This window comes from Tachypleus tridentatus, chromosome 7 (genome assembly GCF_004210375.1).
Source record: "Tachypleus tridentatus isolate NWPU-2018 chromosome 7, ASM421037v1, whole genome shotgun sequence".
NCBI lineage: Eukaryota > Metazoa > Arthropoda > Merostomata > Xiphosura > Limulidae > Tachypleus > Tachypleus tridentatus.
The window spans coordinates 87,443,721-87,460,627 of record NC_134831.1 but is presented as its reverse complement, the minus strand read 5'-3'; the positions used below and the strand labels follow the sequence as shown (position 1 = coordinate 87,460,627).

The following is a 16,907-nucleotide window of genomic DNA, read 5'->3' as shown; positions in this document are numbered from 1 at the left end:
AAAAATTAAATATTCACTTGTACCACAAAGAGATGAAGATCAGTCTGTTAATACAAACGAGAAGAGAAAATGTAAAAGTATAAAAGAGAAGAGGGCCAAAAACGTTCAGAATTTTCATCTTCCTGAAGTAAGTATTGTGATAACGGGAAATGTCATCACATTTCACTATTTCATACCGAGTGTCTGGGACTTACAACGCTAGAAACCGGCTATCGATAGTCGTGGTGGGTAGAGCACAAATAGACGAACATAACAAGAATGTAATATACCTTCAGTCACATATATTTACTTACTTTCTATACATTTTATGCTGGTGTTCTGCGTGAAGTTTAGACACCGTTATAAATATAATGTATTAACTTTACACTCTAATCTTCCACCTTATAAGAAACGTTTAAATTTAATGGTATCGATTTTTAGAAGGAAATTGCAGTCGGTTTAAATGGATACTTGATAACAGCTTCTAGAGACGTTGTGTGTAGATAAATACATATAATACAGGTTTCTTCTTTATCATTGCAGCCATCTCAAAACATTTTGGAAATTGTTGTACTCTATTGACTCTGTTTATGAGTCATGTGTTTTCACAGTTATTGACACAGTTACGGATGAATCTTAACTTGGTATAGGTATACAACAACAACTTTATGCCATGTCGCTTAGCAACAAAAGTATAACCTGATATTCTTGTTAATCTGTGTACTCAAAGTATAAAGTGAAATGTATGAACAACAAAACTGTAAAAAATACATATTTTCTACTGTATTAACATTTGGGAAGATATATGAAAGATGCTTCTAATATGACCATTTTAAAACGGTTCCACTTGGATAGAAGCTGTTCCAAATTATGGTTCTAAGCCCGCTACGGGGAAAGGAAGGCGTTTTATCAGTATTTTATCTCATGGTTTTCATTGATCTGGTCACATATAAGGGAGACAATTATTCATGTCGTTAGATAACTTTTCATTAATTATAAAGTTACGTAAATTCCGTCCAAGGGACTAGCACTTGCGCTAGTATATAATACCATTACATACTATTATATTCATTATATATAATACCATTATATTCTTCATTACCATTCAAGCCGTCTCCAAACCTTTAATAAATGTTTATTCTATAGATTTGTACTGCATGACTCTGTTTATGAGTCATTACCTCGTAAAGTTGGGTTGTACTCATTCCATTTAGTAGTAGAGAGACATATATACGTATAATGTATAATGTGAGGACTTCCATCCTTCATATACTACAACTGCTAATTTAGTTGTGTAAGACTAGAGGGAGGGCAGCTAGTCATCACCACCCACCGCCAACTCTTGAGCTATTCTTTTGCCAACGAATAGTGGGATTGACCGTCACATTATAATGCTCCCACGGCTGAAAGGGCGAGCATGTTCGGTGTGACGAGGATTCGAACCCACGACCTTCTAATTACGAGCCGAGCGCCTTAACCACCTGGCCATGCCGGGACATTTATATTTGCTTATTTTCTTTTGCTGTTTAACAAACCGGCATTTGCCAAATTTTCTTTGCTTCGATAACTGTAGAACTTTGATGTATCTTATCTGATGTTCAAACACCCCTTTCGTCATGCCAAAATTTTAAACAGTAGAAATTCTCTAACAAGTTTACATTTATGCTAGCTAGAAACTTTCTAATTAAAAACATTGGACTCATTTACGCACCACATAGAGTTAAAAAATGTATTTTATTTTACTTTTTATGAAGCATTATTATTGTCGTGTTTGTATTCTTTTTGCGCTTTAGTTCATTTCGATATTGATGAATTTAGCAGCGCCACCTCGATGTTAAACTGTTTCCAAACAAATATTAAAATATTCGAATTTTAAATACAAAGGCATCCATAGATTAAGGACATCTGGTGGAGCCCAGTAATAGGACCGAACACTAATATCTCTAAAAGTCTGGTATTAATGCTCATGGTGAGCAGACACAGATTGTCCGTTTTGAAGTTTTCTGATAAAAAAAAAACCAACAAAAACAACGTAGAGTAAAATTCTTGATAATTGCAGCAACTAAATTAAAATATACATCACGCAATTTATCATTCTTAAAAGTATAGTTGTTAGTACCAACGTTTTTTTATTTCAATTTATTTTTTAGTTTGATTATTTTTGAAATTCTCAAATTTCTAATAACGCTTGTCAGTAATTGTTTACACTTTGTTCTGTTTGGTACTGGAGACATATCGTACTTTCTACAGAGTTTTTCCCAGAAGTAAAGTCGTAAATATTTCGACATGCACAAGATAAACATTCCCTTCCCTTTTTACTTATTAGAAATCAATTTATAGAGTCAATTAGTTTGCTCAGAATTTGGATATTTCAATAAAAGTGTTGTTCGAAAACGTATTTGAATTGATGTCCACTAAATTTATATAGCCAAGTTATCGGTAGTTTCATTGTATTAATTTTCAAGAGATAATTTCTATATAATGATAACTAACATCAACCTATCATGATTCTTGTTATTTTTAGAAAGAAACAAAGGCGAATGTTTTCACCAATAGGAAGGACATCCAAAATAGCAATGCCTCAAGTGAAATAACAAACATTATCACAAGTCTTGAAGGATCACATGCCAAATATTTTATAACAACACAGCCTCATAAATATAAACCAATTATCTCATATATATCAGAAACTCCGTTAACTGAAAGGAAGAAGGTACCTTCACCTTGTAGACGTCACAACAAATTTACGAAATACAAATCAATGAGACCTCTCTACTTCAAAGAACTGCGAGATTTGTTTAACGAAAGGAAATCCTCAGAGTCAGAGGGTTCTGAGGACTAGAGTCGACAGACAAATTGAGAAACGTAAGCTCCTGAAACATTGTTAGATCCACAAGAATTTTTTGACTAGTGTTTAACCGAATTAGAAAGCCAGATGCAAGACAACAACAGAATAACTTCTATGATCGGACGATTTTCTTCACTAATAAGAGACAATGACTCTCGATTTATGTTTTCTTGTCCCGGACTTTCACAAACTTCACATCGATAAAAAAATTAAAATAAAATGTATGTAAATAGAAAATAAAAGTTATAGAGTATTTAAAATTGCCTGTTTTATCGCTTTAAAAATCCATGTTTGTTTCAAAGAAAATGATTATTTATTACAAAAGCTTTATAAATTATAACTTCACTGTAGACACACAAGTTGGGGAAAGAATGATTTCAAATTAGTAATTAATATTTTTGGATATACAAAACTGTTTAGTTTAAGAGTTATTATTCAATTTATTTGGTGAGTTAATATTTAATGATTTAAAAAAATAATAGTGATTAATTAAGTTCAGTTGTATGACGTGGCAAACAAACAAACTTACCACGTTATACAAACAAACTTTCCACGTTGATAGCCCTCGAGTAGCTTTGTGCTAGCCGTCCCTAATTTGGTAGTGTAAGACGAGAGGGAAGGCAGCCCGTCATCACCAACCACCGCCAACTCTTGGGCTACTCTTTTACCAATGAATAGTGGGATTGATCGTCATATTATATCGCCCCCACGGCTGAAAGGGCGAGAATATTTGGCGCGACGGGGATGCGAACCCGCGACCCTCGGATCACGAATTTTCTCAGAAAATTAGTCAATGAGAAAAAACGTGAAGTTAGCTGGTGTGAGAATAATTAACCATATCTGGCGATATGATAAAGTTAGTTTCAAAGTTTAATAAATATAATAATTTGTATTGTAAAAGGGGGATCTATATTAATTGAACCATTCTCTGTGGATTTTGATGAGAAGTAGACAATTTTTAAAGTTATGATACAACTCTTGTAACCCATGGGGTACTTACTGAGTAAATAATTTACTAATAGTACTGTGAGTAAAAGTAAGTATTGTGTGAAAGATAGTTTATATTATCAATAATAGTCTTAAGTAATTGAATCAGCCCAAGTGGATATTTGAAAATAAAGATTAATTATTTAGAGTTTTGGATACAACTGTGATATTTCATGGTGTAAATAATTTTGTACATACGTTTGTCTTATTTTGAAGATATTATTATTTAAAACAAAAACTGGTAGTTGACTAGAAACAGGAGTCCACCAAAGGTTACATGGGGTTAACAGACAAATGGGTAAAGAAATATTATTTATAAAATATGTAACGTTGCGAAGGAATGGAAGTCCATTACTAACAAGCAACAGCAGAAATCTCAGTATAAACTTGCTATAACAACTTTTATAGATGGTGTTGTTAACAAACTAGAAAGTTTGACTGTCAGCATAGAAGCTGCTGCCAAAAAAAAGAGAATCAATAAAAGGTGCCAGATTTACTATGAGAAGGAAGTTCCATTTCTATGGTTAAACAGTACACGACTAACAATCAACTTAAGTTAACAAATGGATCAACAGTGCCAATAGTGATTGGAGCGTGTTACAGATATTCAGAAGTACCAGCAAATCACAACATGCCAGCGAGTGAAGAATATGTTGGGTCAAAAGAGTGAATTGCCTACAAGAAATTGTTTGCAGTGGTGAGAACCAGTCTGCTATATTATGACCAAATGAGAGGCAAACTGCACATGTGAGTGTGTGTGTACTTATTGATGGGACAATGAGAAAGTGTCCCATAAGAAAATAAAGATAAATGCATTATATTATGTGGGAGACCTGGAGACAACAGTATAAAACATCCATATTTAACCAAATTGTTTAAAACATACTAGCTAGTAGAAACTCAGATACCAGACCGAAAGAAGATTGATGAACCATTGGTGGTCACCACTAGTGGTCAAGTAAAGAAGAGCAAGCAAGACATCAAAACCTTACAAGTGTGAAAAAAATGACATCCCGAATGTAGGTTTGTAGGAACTGAAAGAATTCATAAAAGAAAGTTCCTCCATTGCAGAAACGTTGGGACAATACCTGGGAGAAAAGTTAACAGAAGACAAACGAGATGGTACCAACAGAATAGAGAAACAAAAGGGAGTGCTATATCAGACCTACCAAAGACTATATGTATGAAAAACATATAAATATATAAACGAAGAAGTATAGGCAAGCAACAAACAGAACTCAAGAAAATAAGAGATAAAAAAAACACGAAGATCTTACTAAGGTCAAAAGATGATATCACGAATGTAGGTTTGCAGGAATTGAAGGAAGCGTAAAAGAAACACTTTTCACTGCACCATCTTTGTGACATTATATGGGGAAAAATCGAGCAGAAGACAAAGGGGTAAAGCACCTATAGAGCAGAGTATTAGAAGGAATTGCTGTACCAAATCAAACAGATTTTGCATTTATAATGTTTCATAGGTATAACACTTATCGATAATAAATCGGTTTACATTTCTGTAATTAATATATTGTATAACATATATTTGTAATAAACACAAAAATAAATCCGAACAAAAATTAAAGACGCTGCACCAATTAAAAGGATCCCCAGGATACAGGCTATAATGTGATATACAGTGGAGCCCCTCACTAACGACTTCAAAAATACCTCGACAAAAAGGTCGTTAATGAGTGGGAGTCGTTAGTGAGGGGTGGATACCCAATTCGTTACCAAGATTTAAATTATGTACGTTTTTATAATAGGCAAAGTTTTCAAATATCGACTGTATATACGTTTGTAAACTAAAGAAATCACTAATGTTCATGCAGACTTAAAATACGATCATAAAAGACATTTTCTTAAATCACTAATGCTTATGCAGATTTAAAATGCGATGATAAAATACATTTTTATAAAGAAATAACTGTAGAAAAAATGCTACACACGCACAAAAATGATCAAATACAGACTTAAAATACGATAAGAAACTACATTTTCTTAAAGAAATCACTAATTTTTGTTTGTTTTTTCTTCGAAAATTGTACAGTTTCAATGTCTTTGCTCACTGCTACCATGCAATCTACAATGTCCATTTTGCCGTGTTTGAGACCAAACTGTAAGAAGTTTTTCTGCATATGGCATTGCAGTGGCACAGTCAATTGGCTCGAAAGACTCTACAGTTGTGTCGTCACATTCTTCACCATCATCACTCTCGATTTCTTCAGGACACGCGATAATATTGTCAGAAACTGAATCATCACAAACTGGAGTTCGTTGTCGAAGTTGACATATTCGCCAAGAGTTACAACATTCAAGACAGGCCTAAAGTCGGGTTCAGATTGGTTTTCTGAAACATTGTCTTCACTTTCGTTTGACACTTCGCCTAAACAGAAGTTAAAGCCGCATTTCAAGAAACACTTTTCAATTGTGGAAGTCTTAGCTCGAAGCCAAGCGACGCGTAACCACACAATTGCGTTCAGAAGAGTGATTTTTTTGCACAACTCGGGACCTGTAGCCGTCTGGTCGTTATCCATGTGAAACAAAAGTTGTCTCAAGAATGTTTTGCGATACAGCAGTTTGACGGTCTGTATAACTCCGGCGTCACAAGGCTGTAGCTTAGAAGTTGCATCAGGAGGAAGTAAAACGATTTTTACATTAGATAGAGGGATTGCAACATGAGCAGTGCAGTTGTCGATAAAAAGCAGAACATTGCGTTTCTGAAGTTTCATTTTGTTGTTAAATTTTTTTGCCCATTCGGTAAATATGGTAATTGTCATTCAGGCTTTTCGGTTGTGATAATAATCTACACCCAATGAATTCATATCAGAATTACGAAAGCAACGCGGCTTAGCACTATGACCAATAACAAATGGCCGAACTTTCTCTCCCGACATGCTACAGCAAAGCATTACTGTAACTCTTTCTTCTTGAGAAACTTCAAACTTTATTATGCCTTTTTACGAATCTATCTAACCATCCATTGCTAGCAGAGAAGCCTTCATTGCCAAGCTGAGACGCCAATGTTAATGCTTTTTCTTGAATTAGTTTCCCGGTAGATTCCTGGATCTTGTATTCACAAACCACTGCCACACCTTCTCATCCAACTCGTCGTATAGGCATCTTCTCTTGTTCTGCTTTTTTTCTGGATTTTCGCCTGTTTCCCACTTTTTCAAAATTGTTTCTTTCTCTTTAATGATTGTCTGAATTTGGGTTTTACCAACTCCAAGATCCGTGGCGATTTTTATTGCAGTTTCCCCTTTGTCGTGTCGTTTAATGACGGAAACTCTCTCTTCTAGGTTAAGCAACTTTCTCTTCGACATTCTGGTGAAACATGAGTCTGTGTTATGAGGAATCTTCATATTATGCACACTAATCCTGTCTGTTAAATAATCCGATTTAGTGTTACTAATTCATTATGTACTATAGAATAAACGCACTGAGCGCATTGAGAATAAGATTAATTTACCAATGAAAATTAATCTTCTTTTCGATTCGACGCACTGGAAATAGATTTATTGTTGAAGTAGATTACGTAATACTGTTTAACTACGGAATAATTAAACTCCTTTGTAATATGCCATAAATGAGAAGGCAGACCGCTATGTAACTTCACAGAATATGCCACATAATAATGTCACTTAGTCGTTAGTGAGAGGTAAAATAATCAAAATTGTTCAATTTGGTAGGTCGTTAGTTGCGATTGAGGGGAAGTCGTCCACGAGGGGTCAATTTAATGCAAACAGGGTACCGTCAAAAATTTTCCGGTCGTACGACAGGGGAAGTCGTTAGTAAGGGGGTCGTTAGTGAGGGGCTCCACTGTATAAACTGTACTCTAGATTTTGAAGGTGACTGATGACGTAGAACCTACATTGTGGTTGGAAACACTGAGTGTCAGTTTTAACCTCCACTCTCCAGTCTTACATGAAGAAATTCAAGAGCAATAAAATAATCAAAATCAGTTGAAATTAGGACAGCGAGATGTGGGTGTTCGAGCCCATAACGACCCACATCTATATCACCCTTTACTACCAGCAAACAATTGTGGGCAAGTCACTGCTCTCCAAAGTAAAGAAGAAGAACTCAAAATAATAACATATCACCATATGGAGTAAGTAAGATAAACTTACCTCCTGAAATTGGCATTCCAGCCCCAAATATGAAGGTAAGGAAATAATTATTAGCCTAGCAGACAAGTAATATCAGAGTGAAGGGACCCAACCAGTTATTCAAAATAACTAATATAACTCTGAACCACCATCCACTGTATTGTTTGTTTGTTTTGAATATCGCACAAATCTACTCGAGAGCTATCTGTGCTAGCCGTCCGTAATTTAGCAGTGTAAGACTAGAGGGAAGGTAGCTAGTCATCACCATCCACTGCCAACTCTTGGGCTACTCTTTTACCAACGAATAATGGGATTGACCGTAACATTAATACGCCCCACGGCTGGGAGGGCGAGCATGTTTGGTGCGACCGGGATTCGAACCCCGATCCTCGGATTACGTGTCGAACGCCCTAGCACACTTGCCATGCCGGGCTTCCATCTACTGTAACTATCAATTTTCATACTATAATGGAGCACCACCGCTAGTACAGCGGTAAGTCTGTGCATTTACAAGGTTAAAATCAGCGGTTTGTTTCTCCTCGGTGAGCTCAGCAAATAGCCTGATGTAATTTTGCTATAAGAAAAGCACACACTAAACAATCATTTGTAGATGACAGTGTGTTCATCCGCATAAAAGTAGGTCGAAGTTGTTTAAATGAACTTATTAATAACTAAAAATACTCATGCTTGTTTGTTTGTTTTTTGAATTTCGCACAAAGCTACTCGAGGGCTATCTGCGCCAGTCGTCCCTAATTTAGCAGTGTAAGACTAGAGGGAAGGCAGCTGGTCATCAGCACCCACAGCCAACTTTTGGGCTACTCTTTTACCAACAAATAGTGGAATTGACCGTCGCATTATAACGCCTCCACGGCTGAAAGGTAGGGCCGTGACGATTACACGATTAATCGGTTACGGTTCGGTTACTGCTCTTAACCGGTTACGGATTTCCTAACCGATTAATCTAAAATTTTTTCCGAGAAAAAATAAACGAGGGAAAACAATACGATTGTCGACATGTAAATATTCCATTATTTGACCTTGACATCGGTATGTTTGCCTATCGTGATTTTACGAACTGCTTGCCTTTTTGTTTGGTTGAATTTTCGTTGTTGTTGTTGTTGACCTTTAAAGTTTTTGTTAACGTTTGGTGCGGCCGTCACGCGCAAATTCCTGTTTTGATATCTGATTACTTGAACGGCTAATGAACGCACGATGTCATCTGGCTTAGAAAGTGGTCGGAGATCTATTATCTGGGATCATTTTGACTTGACAGATTTAGATTTGAGTGAAAAGATGGGCCTGTGGCTGGAAAACGACAAACGTCTTTAAAAGGCTGGCATACATTCGTATGCCGACAGGAAATAGCTACTTAGCCTCAGCATATCAAGAGTGCAAAGCAGAAGTTGTGGAAGAAATGTCAGGGAAAACAGTTGCTGTAACAACTGACCTGTAGACCAACTTGAAGATGAAGCCGTTCATTACACTTACTTGCCATTTTGTGACTGCGGGTGGGAAGCCAAGACCAAAGTTGTTGCTACTCGGGCAATAGATGACCGCCATACAGGGTGAACATAGCACAACATGTCACAGATATTGCTGCGGAGTTTGGGCTTGATAGTATCTCTGCCCTAGTCACGGACAATGCGTCCAACATGAAAGTCGCTGTGAAGGAGGCCAAATTAGAACATATCTTTTGTTTCTCACATAGCTTACAGCTGGCTATCACTGATGCTCTTAAGGAACCAAACATCGCCAAAGTTCTTGCTCCAGCCAGACGTTGAGTGAGCCACTTCGACCGGTCCACTGTAGCTACCCAAGCCTTGCATGACCACCAAACAAAAAAAAATCGGCGTTGAACCTCGTATGCTCATACAAGAAGTTGCCACAAAGTGGAATTCCACATATCAGATGTTAACGCGACTTCTTCACCTCCGTGTGCCTGTTATGGTAGTGCTCTACGATGAAAGCAAAACAAAAGCGAAAGATCGTGCCAGCTTGGTTTTTGACGATGCCATGTGGAGTGTGATGGAAGGAGCAGTAGAGGTCCTCAAGCCTCTTGCGCCGGCGACCGAGCTACTGACAAAGGAGAAAATTCCCACATCGAGCAGCATTTACACTGTACTCAAGCATATACTGACCAGGTTACATGAAGGTTAGGGTTCTCAGGGACTTCAAAAATGGATGGCAGGAATGCAGATGTGTTGACAACGCTGAAAGCAAGAATCGTGCAGGGAATGATGACTCGATTTCAGGTAGACAACTCCGGGGTTCCGACCACTGAACCAGGATTGTGGTCCCTCGCTGCAATATTGGACCCTCGCTACAAACAGCTGAGTTTCCTTCCCTATGCCCTGAGAGAGAGGGTAGAGGATTATCTGAAGGAACAACTACTCCGTGAGAGCATATCTGAGCAAGACGCCACCCACGAACAGGAAAGCCCAAACATTTTGCTCACACAAGAACCAGTGGAGCCACCCACGACAGAGAGCCTGTTTGACTGTATTCAAGGTGATATAGCCTAATCACCATCCAATCGTTCCTATGTATCCATTGAGCTCGAAATGGAAGCATATCTATCTGATCCGATCTTCTCCTCTGATCCACTAGGCTGGTGGAGGTTTCAAGAGAAGAAATATCCGAGGTTAGCTGCATTAGCTGAGAAGATTTTGTGTATCCCGTCGACTGAAATTTCATCCGAGAGGACATTCTCTGCTTCAGGACTAACAATGTCAAAACTCAGATGCAGTCTGGACCCAGAAAATCTGGATAAAATAACTTTTCTGCACAAGAACTTCACTTTCCCAGAAAGACCAGCTCGGCCTCTGGCTGCCGCCCTTGGTGGATCTACAACCGTGAAATCTGACAATCTGAAAAGAACCCGGAGCTCTCATGACAATAATTTAAGTTCCAGTGATGAGCATAATTATTTTTTTTTTGTTCTAAATGTTCATGGCAATTGATGAGTTTATGCCAGACGACTGTTGCTGTTTTATTGTTTTTTTTTTTTCAGAAACGTTTTCAATTAATATTCATAGGACTTGTTTGTGAATGCTTGGTTTGCAACAGCCAGTCATATTGGTAATTCAGAATATTAATTCTGAATTAATTTGGTGTAAAGTAAAGGCCCGGCATGGCCAAGCGTGTTAAGGCGTGCGACTCGTAATCTGAGGGTCGCGGGTTCGCATCCCGGTCGCGCCAAACATGCTCGTCCTTTCAGCCGTGGGGACGTTATATTGTGAAATAGTATGAAAAACAGCCTTTGTTAGCGCTCCATAAACACGCTATATGTTTGAAGTTAAGCACAAAGCTACAGATGATCTGACCACTACGGGTATCGAAATATAGATTATAACGTTGTAAGTCTACAGACATATCGCTGTGCCACTGGACTACCATTAAAGTTATTTTTTAAAACATATATATATTTATATATTCTGTTCAATGATGTAATAAAGTTACTGAGTACAAGGTCTAAATTTGTGCGCAAAGCTACACGAGAGCTATCTGCGCTAGCCCTCTTTAATTTAGCAATGTAAGACTAGAAGAAAGGTAGCTAATCATTACCACCCGCCACCAACTCTTGAGCTACTCTTTACCAGAAAATTGTGGGATGGATTGAAGGTTTATAACGTCCCCATAGCAGAAAGAGCGAACACATTTGGCGAACTTCACGTTATCAGTGGAGCGACATGATGAACCTGAAATTTTGGTTAGCTTTATAACCTGACTTACATGATATTCGATAACTAAATACTGAACCAAAAACAAAATTCTGATGCTTTGAAATCTCTATAAATGAGTTCATAAGTTCTATTCTATGAAATATACTGGACCTAACAAAATGTAAAAATCAAACAAATAATAACAATAATAGTTATATTATCTGTGGATATAATCAACGTTACGAACCTCATAAGTTTATAATCTTCCTTTAGAAACAACATGTTTGTGTATATTTCTAAAGTTATGAGATTTTGTTGGCTTTTGATCTCAGAAATAACGCCAGTTTTTCACCGGTAAGTTTGCAGGCTTATAAGGTTAACTTTTTGTTTCGATACTTGTGATTGGCATAATACAGATAGTCTATTGTGTAGTTTTGACCTTAACAACAATCAAATTACACCTCAAAGAAATTTGGGTTGGTTTCAGTTTATACATGTGGCAAATCATTTCTTGGGGTCTATAACATCAGTGTCCCATTTCATTTTTATCAATTGCTTTCCTCGCTTACGTTTCGTTATGATCATTGAAAATGTGTGGTGTTACAATTTCAAATAGTCCTAAACCTGAATTAATTTATAATTTATATTTAGACGTTAAATAAATGTCGATACGTATCCAATTTTTTGGTATTTGCTAACAAGATTGATACACACAATTTTCTTTCTCAAAACACATATATTTTAATATTCAGACAATAATACAATTTACAATAACGGTTATTACAAATGATCACTTATATAGAAAAGTTTTACAAACTTACAAAGAATAGTAAATCTTCCATCTCATTTGGAACTGGATATTTTATCGAAGGTTCACGATGAGGGAATTAATTTTGAGTTACTTCAAAACACCTAATTTAAATAAAGTTCTGATTCTTGTGCCTGACTCCATTATTTGAAATAATTGATACTAATATATTTATGTTTTAGTGCTATTTAACATAAGTATCAAGTTCTAGACACGCGCGTATTTATTTAGATGTTGATGATTGGTTGAGTACAAAGACAAATTAATGACATCAGCATTAGATTGGATTAATTAATACGATCAAGAAACTTGAACCGCGTGGCCCGGCATGACTATGTGGTTAAGATATTCGACTCGCAATCCGAGGGTTGCGGGTTCCAATCACCGTCACACCAAACATGTTTAGCCATTGAGGCGTTATAATGTGACGTTAAATCCCTATATTCGTTGGGAAAAGAGTAGCCAAAGAGTTGGCGGCGGGTGGTGATAACAAGCTGCCTTCCTTCTAGTCTTACACTACTAAGTTAGGGAGGCTGGCGTAGATAGTCCTCGTGTAGCTTTGCGCGAAATTCAAAACAATCTAAATTCGAACCGTGAACGACATTTTATCCACCATGTGTTATTTTTATGTAATTATGAACAAAGATTCTTGTGAACTCACGAAATTATTTTTCTCACCAGTTATTTACTTGTGAAACTTTCTATGACTCATTTCACGTTTCTTTATCAGGAGGAAATAAATATAGATCATCCTTGACAACTTCTATTGGTGAATAAAACTCGCAATATTCCACTTAAATGTTCATTAAATTCACACACACACACACACAAAAAAGGCAATTGCTTCTGTGACACATGTTCCCACTTTCTGCAGTTACTGCTCTACAATACACGTGTTTTACTTAAGTTCATGGGTCAAGCTTGGACCTGAGATTAATGTGCTAGATTGGAGGTTCCGTGGCTCACGTTCAGTTATTATCAAAATCAAAATAAAAAACACGCTCCGCACTTTTGAACTTTGGATGTATTATAAGAGTGACAGTCAGATCCTGCTATACGATCTCAAAGGATTTGTTTGTTATGAATTTCACGCAAAGCTATGAGAGGACTATCTGCGAAAATATTCAATAAAATAATTCCATGATATACAATAATTATATAGATTCATGAGATGTTCTTTATATTTATTTGAGTTTATGAATACAATTATAATTATGACCCTCATTCTACTGAAGACCCGATCACACGAGTGACAGATTTAGTACAATTTGATACCATGATGTGTAGAGTCACAAGATGCTCACAATCACCTGCAATACTGCTGTAATGCTAGAAAGCTGCCAACAGGGGCTGCGATTGGACGAGGTTTCTGTATTCCCACCTTCCTTCTTGGTGAAATATAAGATCGAATTTGAGTTTCTGAGCAGTTCCTCGCGGTCACGAGTCTCGTAACGTCGTTTGTCATTTCCTTCCTTATAAGGTAAGTTATTTTTTAATTTAAAAAATACAATGGAGAAAAACCTTAAAGGTTTTATTCAACATTAGGAAAATTATGGTGTCTACAACAAAGGTAGATACGAGAAAATTATTAACCTTTTGTATCAGTCTAAATCTCTTGTATTTTTAACTTTGTAAATATTATAACAATGGGTATATATTCTCCTATGACAGCAAGCATATATATGCATAAAACTATGTTTATACACTTTGTAGACTGAGAAATACGTTATGTTTTCAATGACTTTACATGTATTAAGTTTCAACGACATTATATATTATATTTTTAACAAACTTGTATATTATATTTTCACAAATACGACATTACACATTGTACTTTTATATATATCTTGCTTATCTATAGGAAATGTTCGAACAATTTTTTCCATATATGTCTTATGTAAGCAGCAGGCATTAGAGTTATTACACAATATGAAGTATTACATATAACTTTAAATGTTACATAAAAGATAACATTACTTATCTACGACATAACTTTAAATGTTAAACAAGAGATGACATCACTTATCTACGACGTAGCTTTGAATGTTACACAAGAGATGACATCACCTATCTACGACATAACTTTGGATGTTACACAAGAGATGGCATAAATTATCTACGACATAACTTAAATGTTACATAAGAGATAACATCGCTGATCTACGGCAAGCGCAGATAATCATTATGTAGCTTTGCGCAAAATTAAAAAAACAACAACAAAACAAATCACTGTTTTAGTAATTAATATCAGGGATGAATATTTTGTTATGCACCAGGACCATTTTATTATTTTACAATTATATTAAGAACTTTAATGTCTCATAATCTAATTATATCAAATCCCATACTTAAATTTATCATTTCCTGAAAAAAATTATTGTATACGAGACATACATACAAGAAAACCTTTAGATATGGGATTGAGAATGTACTTTCAGCTTCATTTATAATAAGATATTATGAAAATGTATTTATTTCTATCTTTTAACACGTTTAATTATTTGCATATCGACCCATCTCTTTGTGCAGTTCATCTGTGTCTCTCTCACATTGCAGGCTAGTCCTCGAAAGAACAAAGTCAACAATAGACAAGAGGTGATACTTTTCTCACATTCCTCGCATCTCTGTTTATTGTTCAAATAACAAGCCCAGTGGTATTTTAATTACTGACTGATAAAAGAAATATACAAACAATTCAAAACACAAGTATAATAATGTGTTTTATATTTTAAAACTACTAATTAGAACACAATGTTTCTCTTCCCATTTATTCAAATGACATACGAACGATGTGAAATATTATATCGTGGTCAATGTTGCTTACTTACACCATATAGTTAAACATGAAACAATGAAAGAAAACTGTACTTTTTAAAACAAATGTTGGTCACAATGAAGAACATTGTAAAATGTGTATTGCATGATAACAGTAGAGTCATAAATTAGTTATAAAACACGAAGTACAAGTTCATGACAGGAATAAGAAACTTTCTTCCACTTTCACCATTATACTTAACTAAATGTTTTCAAACGAAACTTACTGGCTTATATCAACTTACTTTAGTTGAAAAGAAAATCTCTATAAGGTCCGGCATGGTCAGGTGGGTTAAGACGTTCGACTCGTAAACCACGGGTTCAAATCCCCCGTCGCACCAAATATACTAACCCTTACAGCCACTAGGGGAGTTACTTAACATTTAAGAAGATCATTTGTTTTAAAAATTTATGCCAGGCCAGGCCATGAGATTAATAAACCTGATAATAAACCTCACTCGTGTATCACCTGTTGTGGTGGACACAGAACACCAGATTTCCTACCCTTGTGATGACGTTTGTGCAAAGTTATTCTCTATTCGACAGTCTCTCTCGCACCTTCTAAGCCTGATGTATATACACCTACCCCACAGAAAAGCTTCGTGATGTGTTTACTGGCGCCACCTACTTGAAGCTGAGGGAATTCGTTCAAAATCTGAGTTCTCAACAATACGATTGTTTAAAATAGTTTATATATACTGATGTTTATGGATATTTTTCTGGCACTAAAGTAACTCTTGGCATATTGTCCATTGTGATGATTCACTCCTAACTACAACTAGGCTCCAAGACCTTTATTCTGAGACGCATATCAACAATACAATAAAAAATACTTTGGCGTAGAGGTCGCACCAACTAAAACGAGAAATCTGTAACCCAGAAATTCATGTTAACACGTGAATATATTATAGTGGTATTATTATTGTTACTATTGTATTTATTTCTTGGTAATTGCAGAGCTATACAATGGGCTATCTCTTCTGTGTTCATCGAGGGACTAGAACTGCACATTTTAACCTTATAAACCTCACATGGGTCGAGGAGTGAGCATATGACGGTACTTAAATGTTAGATTTCTCTTGTTATGAGTAGAAACATTCAAGAACATTCTACTGATCTGAGTCTGAGTGTAACGTTGTCGTACTGATCAGACAGAGGGATACTTTACAGGTGGCAGCCATCTTAGGTCGTTCTTTCTCTTATAGCTCCAGCTATTTCGTGTTGTTTCTTATGTTTGCCTAAGACACTAACTAATCCCTCTGTTCCCCCACACACCCATCCTCTACAAGTACATCCCAAGAAAAAATTGGATCGTATCCGAATTAATCTAGTGAGGTTAGAACAAACGCAGAGCACAACAAAAATGAAATTCGTAATCAGATTATAACTGAAGCTGTACAGTAGAAGCGCGGATAAGATTTTATTAGGTACAACAACCAGTTTTCTTGTGTGTGCACCTCACTGGGGGGGTAAAAAGTATTATAAACAAATAAAAATTACAAGTACTTATATTTCCCACAAAATATTACTTTCTCCTATTTCTTACGCTGACGTTAATATGGAAAAACAACAACATTAAATGTATCCATCGTTGCTGAGCTGATGAATTTTTCTCATGTTGATGTGGAGAAAAGGTGAAAAAACTTCTAATATCAGATGAAACTGATACTTGATTTACTTTGTCTGTTTGTTTTTGAATT

At 36.1% G+C, this 16,907-nt stretch overlaps 1 protein-coding gene and 1 long non-coding RNA gene across 3 annotated transcripts in view; both read right to left on the bottom strand.

Moving 5' to 3' along the window:
* The window catches only part of LOC143256124 (exocyst complex component 6-like), a 415,504-nt gene that overhangs the window by 121,782 nt on the left and 276,815 nt on the right, over window positions 1-16,907 (bottom strand). The window lies entirely within an intron of this gene.
* Window positions 1-16,907, bottom strand: part of LOC143256126 (uncharacterized) — a 265,056-nt gene that overhangs the window by 194,168 nt on the left and 53,981 nt on the right. The window lies entirely within an intron of this gene.